This window comes from Lethenteron reissneri, unplaced genomic scaffold (genome assembly GCF_015708825.2).
Source record: "Lethenteron reissneri isolate LAM-NWPU_2019-01 unplaced genomic scaffold, ASM1570882v1 scaffold_1630, whole genome shotgun sequence".
Classification (NCBI taxonomy): Eukaryota; Metazoa; Chordata; class Hyperoartia; order Petromyzontiformes; family Petromyzontidae; genus Lethenteron; species Lethenteron reissneri.
In genome coordinates this window covers 1,753,224-1,762,070 of record NW_026891367.1, presented here as the reverse complement: position 1 = coordinate 1,762,070, position 8,847 = coordinate 1,753,224, and the positions used below count along the sequence as shown (strand labels likewise).

The 8,847-nt window shown below is 38.5% G+C and overlaps 1 long non-coding RNA gene across 1 annotated transcript; it reads right to left on the bottom strand.

Moving 5' to 3' along the window:
* Positions 1–3,839: 3,839 nt before the first annotated feature.
* LOC133362871 (uncharacterized) lies at positions 3,840–8,792 on the bottom strand. The gene is made up of 3 exons (XR_009757543.1): positions 8,659–8,792; positions 6,309–6,400; positions 3,840–4,658 (listed from the first exon to the last, which is right to left on the bottom strand). It is a non-coding gene; the product is annotated as an uncharacterized LOC133362871 (long non-coding RNA).
* Between the last annotated feature and the right edge of the window lie 55 nt (positions 8,793–8,847).

Sequence of the window (8,847 nt, the reverse complement as noted above, 5' to 3'; positions counted from 1 at the left end):
GAAAACATGCTAACTATACAGGTGTCCGGATTGTCTCCCACCATATGAGCATGTGGATTTAACGCACCTTCCCTGGAGAACTGGTGTAATTGTGCATTCTTAAGCATTGCTTTCCCTTTCAATTATAAATTCATCCACCTGTGCAATTCACCTGAGACCAGAACACGGGAGCCATGAGCTGGCAATGCAATACAGCAAACCGTCACTATTCACACGTTCTGGATTAGAGTAATTTAATGCATACTAATTCCCTATTCGCGACTGGCTGGACTCCAGTATTTGCGAGTGTATCTGCCAGACCATCGACAGCAGGGAGGTGCGCACAGCATTTTTAAATTGAAACTGTCTGCGAAGATGAGGCACCCCCTTGGCTGCCAACTTTGTTCTTAGTCCCGCAGAAATCCCGTGTACCACGAATATATACTACCTTAAAGATCCTCTGAACTCGCTATTGTGCATTTTACTTAATACATACTTGCTTGTTAATTGCTCCAATGAGAGAAGAAATTGCATCTGCACTTTCCTCTCTCATCAAAGGTAATACAAACCATTGTTCTTTATAATTTAATCTGTATTTATTGTACGGAACATTCACCATTCCTCCCCGATGTTTTAAGCGAGCGTTTTAAAAAACGTAACCCTCGCGAATCCATCACCTGGCTACATCTATATGTAGCCAGGTGATGGGAGAGCATCCATCGACTTGAAAAGGCCTTTTCACAGACTTTGCAATTGTATTAGAGAGTGCGACACTTGTTCTGAAAGTGTCTTGTCAAGGCAAAGTGCATAGAAAACTGCTTTTTACCCTTTGAACATTTTTTTCTAGAATTGATGAGTGAACTTGAGTCACCAAATTGTACTTGGATATGTAGCTTTTATCACAAATATGGCATCGCCAAATATTTTTACCAAACACTGTGATTCCTTTGTAGGAATCATCTATGTAATTGTACATTTCTTTCACTCATCTGACCAAATGAATGGTGTTCTTTATAATTCCATACATTTTACTATTTGCACAAAAATCTTTGTTTCTGGAAGATAATTCAGTGGAAAAATGTTGATCAGCCAACAACTTATCAAAGTTTTTGCATGCAATATTTTTATGAAGCACTTCACCTGTCTGCTCATGGATCTTTTGACTTTTAACATTGGAGCCAATTAATTTTTCATTTTCAGAGTGTCTTAACATAAGTCACGAAATTGTACTTAGTCGTATACCTTTTGACACACATTCAGCATTTCCAAGACTTACGGCTATATTTTTTGGTTTTGTAGGAGTTATCGATGTAATTGTTCATAGCTGTTCAATATAAGTGTGAATGTCATTATCTTACTGTGTCTTGGGACATATTCTTGAATAACAGTTTCAAGCACAGTGCCAATAGCGCACAGATCTGGGTTTGTAGAAGATGCGTCAGGAGAGGAACAATTATGCTCTATAGGCAAGTGCTCAGAAGTTGAACAGGCATTATTTTCCTGAAGCACTTCACTAATTTCACCGGAATTGAAAAACAATGCACTGCTCACACCACCTTCCGTTTATTCTTGAATCTTATGTCTTTGGAAATTCGAGCCAAGGGATTTTCCAGTTTTGGAGTGTGTTGACACGTGAGTTACAAAATTGTACTTATTCGTATACCTTTTGACACACATTCGGCATTGCCAAAACCTACGGCCATACGTTTTGGTTATGTAGGAGCTGTCGATGTAATTGTTCATAACTGCTCGATATAATTGTGAAAAATTCATTATCCCATTGTGTCTTGGGACGTATTCTGGAACAACAGTTCCATCCACAGTGCCATGAGCACACAGATCTGGGTTTGTAGAAGATGCTTCAGGAGAGGAATAATTCTGCTCCATAGGCAAGTGCTCAGAAGTTGAACAGGCATTCTTTTTCTGAAGCACTTCACTTATTTTACTAGAACTAAAAAACAATGCACGGTTTACAACACCTTCCGTTTTCTCTAGGATCTTATGACTTTTGAAATTCGAGGAAATTAATTTTGCAGTTTAGGAGTGTGTCAACATGTGAGTCACAACATTGTACTTAGTCGTATACCTTTTGACACACATTCGGCATTGCCAAAACCTACGGCCATACTTTTTGGTTATGTAGGAGTTGTCGATGTAATTGTTCATAGCTGCTCGATATAATTGTGAAAATGTCATTATCTCATTGTGTCTTGGGACGTATACTGGAACAGTTTCTTCCACAGTGCCACGAGCACACAGATCTGGGTTTGTAGAAGATGCTTCAGGAGAGGAACAATTCTGCTCCATAGGCAAGTGCTCAGAAGTTGAACAGGCATTCTTTTTCTGAAAGATTTCACTTATTTTACTAGAACTGAAAAACAATGCACGGTTTACAACACCTTCCGTTTTCTCTTGGATCTTATGACTTTTGAAATTCGAGTCAATTAATTTTCCAGTTTCAGAGTGTGTCAACATATGAGTCACAAAATTGTACTTAGTTGTATATCTTTTTACACATATTCGGCATTGCCAAAGCTTACGGCCATACTTTTGGTTATGTAGGAATTGTCGATGTAATTGTTCATAGCTTCTCGATATAATTGTGAAAATGTCACTTATCTCATTGTGTCTTGGGACGTATTACTAGAACAACAGTTCCATCCACAGTGCCACGAGCACACAGATCTGGCTTTGTAGAATATACTTCAGGAGAGGAACAATTCTGCTCCATAGGCAAGTGCTCAGAAGTTGAACAGGCATTATTTTCCTGAATCACTTCACTTATTTTATTGGAATTGAACAACATTGCACTCTTCACACCACCTTCCGTTTTTTGTTGAAGCTCATGACTAAAGATATTTGAGCCAATGCATTTTCCAGTTTTAGAGTGTGTCAACATGTGAGTCACGAAATTGTACTTAGTTGTATATCTTTTTACACATTTTCGGCATTGCCAAAGCTTACAGCCATACTTTTTTGTTATGTAGGAGTTGTCGATGTAATCGTTCATAGATGCTCGATTTAATTGGGAAAATGTATTTATCTCATTGTGTTTAGGGAGACATTCTAAAATAGCAATTTCATGAACTGGAGTGCACCGCTTGGTAGGCATCTGCTCACAAGATGAGCATGGACTATTTTTATGAACTCCTTCACCTGTTATACTAGGACTGAAAAGCAATGGCTTGTTTTCAACATCTACAGATTGCTTTTCGATAGGACACTTTTCTAAATTAAAGCCACTGTCTTTTCCAGCTTCGCAGTGTGTTATCATGTGAGTAATCAAATTTTCCTTTGTCATATAGATCTTGTTACAAAGACGGCATTTCCAAAGCTTCCGACTAAGGAAGGAATTATCTATGTAATTAGTCATATCTGCTCGACTTATTTGTCGAATAGTTTGTTTTTCATTTTGTTTTGAAACACGTTTTTGAATAATGGTTTCAACTACATTACTTGCACATATGTTTACGTTTGCAGCAGTATCATCAACAGAGTACATACCTTGCGTATCAGATAAATTATCACAAGTTGAAGATATACTATTTTTCTGAAGTGAGTCATTGGTTTTGCTTTGATACATAAGCAAAACATCTTTTGTAATATCAGATTGCTCTTGAATCGTACAACAACCTGTATTGATTACTGCAACGTCTAGGGGTAGTGTGTTAGAAAGTATGGCATTTACATCACAAATACCATCTTTGAGGCACAGGTTTTAAATTGTCCTCTTGCATCAAATCTGATATATGTGATGTGATATTTTTTGAGGCTTTATATTCTTCAACCATCTCCAACTTCTTGGTTTGTCCATGTTCAGCGGCACAATGTGATGTATTTATTTGACTACTTATGACCTTTCCGTCACTGAAATGTGCACCATATTGCATGCCTTTCTCTGCTTTAGGATTTGCATTGGATGGACTGGCTGTACAACAAAAATTATTTTCTCTAACCTCTTCATTACCAATGCCAGGCAACTCAACAATTTTGTCTTGCTCATAGTTTTCCAGCATTAAATTGTTTTCATTTCTGAGTACATCTTTATATGGACCCTGAGATTCTCGGAAATTTGTGTTTGGGTGACATGAATTGAATGCTTCATAAGCTGCTTCATGTCTTAGTACATCTGCACAGCTTTCAGTTGTCCATCCCTTAGATGGCTCGTGGTATGGTTTATCTACAATTGGTTTTGATTCGGAACCAGTACCACTGACAATATAATCGTTAAGTGCTGAAACAGATAAGCTATTAAATTTTGGCAATGGTGAGATAGCATCACTATCAGAATCATCTGCACTGTTATTAATCTCATCGCCACACATTATATCATAAATAGGCGATGCTGCCATCTTCATGTAATTGATCAGATGTACTTCTTCGTTACTTTCTTCATCCTCATAAAACTCACTGGTGCAGAAAAAGTCATCGACTGCATCTTGGCTATTGAGTTGACATCTGGCTTCAGCATTCAAAACTTCCTCCTTAAATTTAGCATTGCTCAAGTGCAGCTGTTGCTGGTCATCATGAGAAGATCCACCAGAGACACCGGACATATCACAAGTGGTGGTAGCAAGTCCAATCAAGTCCTCTTCATCACAAACATCAGCATCCTGATGGTGAGGTGATGTTAAACAGTCTTCTGTAGACATTTTGATTGCTCCGGGTAGATAATAGTTCTGATATGTGCACAAAAAAGCAAGAAAAACACATGTTTAACAGCAAAATACATTGGAAGAAGAGTACAGGCAGTATACTCTTTGGTTATTTCAGTAAAGTCACGTAGGTAAAAAAAATGATCACGACGTTTCGATCGCAACACAAGCAGTCGTCCTCAGGAGGAAAAAATAATCCAGCAGTGGAACTGCTGAACCAGCGAGAGAGCTGTTACAACAAGGTTATATAATCCAGCGAGAGCTGTTACAACATGGTTATATTACCTTGTTGTAACAGCTCTCTCGCTGGATTGTTTTTTACGCCTGAGAACGACCGCTTGTGTTGCGATCGAAACGTCGTGATATGTTATTTTTTGTTTTGTTTAATTGTTTCTACCCACGTGACTTTACCGAAAGAACCAAAGAGTATGGAATCCTGCAGTCACGAAAACTTCAAATCAAGATAGTACAGCCAGTTATCGACATACAAATGCCCGACTTACGAACATCCGCACTTAAGAACCAGCTTCCTGATTTTTTGACATTGACTTAAAACGCGAACTTGGGCTTGCATACTGAAGCGCGGAACTATGTTGTTCAGTGGAGTGATCCTCCACAAGATGTAATGAGTCAGCCTCGCACGGGGAGTGAGCGTTTGTGTGTGCGCGCACATTTGTGCCTATGAAAGTGAGTGAGCGTGTGTGTGAAAGTGAGCGTGTGGGGAGCGGTCGTGTAGCAGCGGTTAGCAAGCTGTGCTACGAACCTGACGACCCGAGTACGATTCCTGCTTATGGTCAACACCAATGACGATTATCTGATCCGGTCCTGGGCCTCCCCTAGGTCGACTCAGCCTCAAATGAGTATCTAGTGCGGTATGTAAACATCGCCACTCAGGAGACAAAGGCGGCCGCGCGTACTTTTGGCCACCGACCTCCTCACGTGCCATGCCGGTCTTCATAGGTGCTAGCTAACAGCACTTGCCTCAACAGTCTGTTAAGGATATACACGAGATCTTTGTATTTGTGTGTGTGCGTGCGTGGTGTGCAATTGTGGTGACTCATTGTGCCCCTTCGGACAAGCAAGCCAGTGTCAGGATTCAAGGTCAGTAAACGTAAAACTGATTTTTTTTTCTATTTATGTTACTTCATTTTATGTTTTAATAACTATATAGTACTTACTGCATGCAAATGTACAATATGTTTTGTTATTAATGAGTTGTAACAATGCTTCCCTTTTTTGTTGACGCGTAACAAATTTTATGACACCGACCGTATGGGCATTTAAATTCAGTGCATTATTGGGTTGCGACTGACGAACCATTCGACTTACGAACGGGTCTCAGGAACTGAGGTAAACTTTTATGATGAGGGAAAACTCGGTGAGATGATGGAGAGCTGAGTATTGCATTTAAGAATATTAAGCCACTATGGACAGATAACAGCAAGTCTACGGTCCAATGTAACCGACCACGCAATAATCTCTGCATTTACCAACGCAGGCCATGAGTAAAGTAGGAATTTAAGACCAAGTTAGTACCACATACCACTGTATTATCATGAATTGACACAAGTCATCATTTATGTAGGTACAGTACCTACATAAAATAACAAAACATTAAACGTCTCTCATTATTTTATAGCATGGTGACCCCCTCCCTCCTCGCCACAACTTTACCTTGCAAGAGGTGACGAGTCGAAGCTCCCGGTTCAAGAGAGGTTACAGCACGGTCATTGTTGCATACGGTACTCTCACGATCGTGATGGTACCTGGAAAATAAGCAGGTAGACACCAATTTGTCGATTTAAAGCTTCTTTCGTGACTGCAGGGATTCATCTTCTTGGTTCTTTCGGTAAAGTCACGTAGAAGGGAAGTAATAAAATAATAAAAATAAAACTATAAAATAATACAAATAAAACATAATAAAATAATAAAAACTAAAACATTATACAATTATAAAAATAAAACATAATAAAATTATACAATAAAACATTATGAAATAAAAATAAAACATAATAAAATAATAAAAATAAAACAATTAAATTTCGATTTAAAGCTTCTTTCGTGACTGCAGGGATTCATCTTCTTGGTTCTTTCGGTAAAGTCACGTAGAAGGGAAATAATAATAATAAAATAATACAAATAAAACATAACAAAATACAATTCTCACGACGTTTCGGCCACAACGCAAGCAGCCGTCCTCAGGTGTCGGAAAGACAGCGTCCGAATGAACACCACCAAGTTTGGCAGCGTATATTTAAGCTGGGTTAGTGGAGGTGGGCGCCTTGACAAAGGAATTTACATATTTATGGGAAATGCAGATATGGGATTAGTCACTACTTGTGATTATTTTGTCTTATATACTGCATACAAATATAACTTAGCTTTGACTAAGGAACGATATCGTAAGGAAGAGCATCCGTGCCTATAACATCTTGACACTGAAACGTTCTTACCCCGTGCCCCTACAGGTAGAAGTGTTATTCAAACAATGTTCAGCGATTCATATTCTTGGTTCTTTCGGTAAAGTCGTCACGTAGAAGGGAAGTAATAAAATAATAAAAATACATTTAAAGCTTTCGTGACTGCAGGGATTCATCTTCCTGGTTCTTTCGGTAAAGTCACGTAGAAGGGAAGTAATAAAATAATAAAAATACATTTAAGCTTCGTGACTGCAGGGATTCATCTTCCTGGTTCTTTCGGTAAAGTCACGTAGAAGGGAAGTAATAAAATAATAAAAATAAAACATAATAAAAGAATTCTCACGACGTTTCGGCCACAACGCAAGCAGCCGTCCTCAGGTGAAGACCAGGTCTGTCGGGACAAGATATAGTTCTTCACCTGAGGACGGCTGCTTGCGTTGTGGCCGAAACGTCGTGAGAATTGTATTTTATTATGTTTTATTTGTATTATTTTATTATTATTATTTCCCTTCTACGTGACTTTACCGAAAGAACCAAGAAGATGAATCCCTGCAGTCACGAAAGAAGCTTTAAATGTTTTATTTTTATTATTTTATTACTTCCCTTCTACGTGACTTTACCGAAAGAACCAGGAAGATGAATCCCTGCAGTCACGAAAGAAGCTTTAAATCGAAATTTAATGTTCAGCGAGTTTCGGAATATCTTTTGGTAAACCTGTATTCTTTACTAGTGTATCAAGTAATTTAAGCGACTCGCTCACTGAAACCTTAGCGCATAGCGAAATCACATCAAAACTCACCAACATATCATGAAGTTTAAGTTTAATATCTTTGATCACATTCACAAGATGTTCTGAATTTCTTATGAGTGAAGATGTCCTACCGATGTAGGGCTGTATTTGTTTAGTTTAGCTTTGACTAAGGAAGAGCATTCGTGCCTATAACATCTTAACATCTGTAATGTTCTTACCCCGTGCCCCTACTTACTGGGGCACCCTTGAACAAGAGCTTTGTAAATTTTTATTTAAAGCTTCTTTCGTGACTGCAGGGATTCATATTCTTGGTTCTTTCGGTAAAGTCACGTAGAAGGGAAATAGTAAAATAATAACAATATAAACCAATAAATAATAAAAATAATAAATATTGTTGTGGATTTCACACCTGATGATGATTGCTTGTGTTGCAATCGAAACATCTTGAGAATTGTTATTGTTTCATATTATTTTATTATTTCTCTTCTACGTGACTTTACCGAAAGAACCAAGAGCTTTATAGCTCTTCGGATTCCTCCTGCGGTATAAATAAAAATTATAATCTCGCAGTTCGCAAGCATTGGTTGAAGCCTGACTACCATGTGAGACGTCGACACCGGTAGTTTGCTTGAATTTAAACAATGTTCCTGAAACGATGCACTTTTAAGGAAGTGTTAAAAAATGTTTTTACGTGGAGGTACATATGTGTGAATAAGGCATTGATCATACCATGTTACTTATATTCTCCATGACGACACGAACGATTGTTGTTACACATTGGACCACCAATTGACCACCCCCACAACTATGCTAACACAGACAATAGTTATGACAGCAATGTATGATATTACACCTCAGTTGTTGTGGATTCTGAGTCGTGGCTGAGGGGAAACTGGCCCAGACGTCGTGCTTGCGCACACACGAAGTGAGTTGTCCACGCCGCTCAGTGCTGGCTTGGTGTTAGTCGACGTTAATTGTCGGTTGTTTGATGTTTTCTTTCGCGTTGGTTAGAAATATACAGTATTTGCTTGTGTAAACGAAG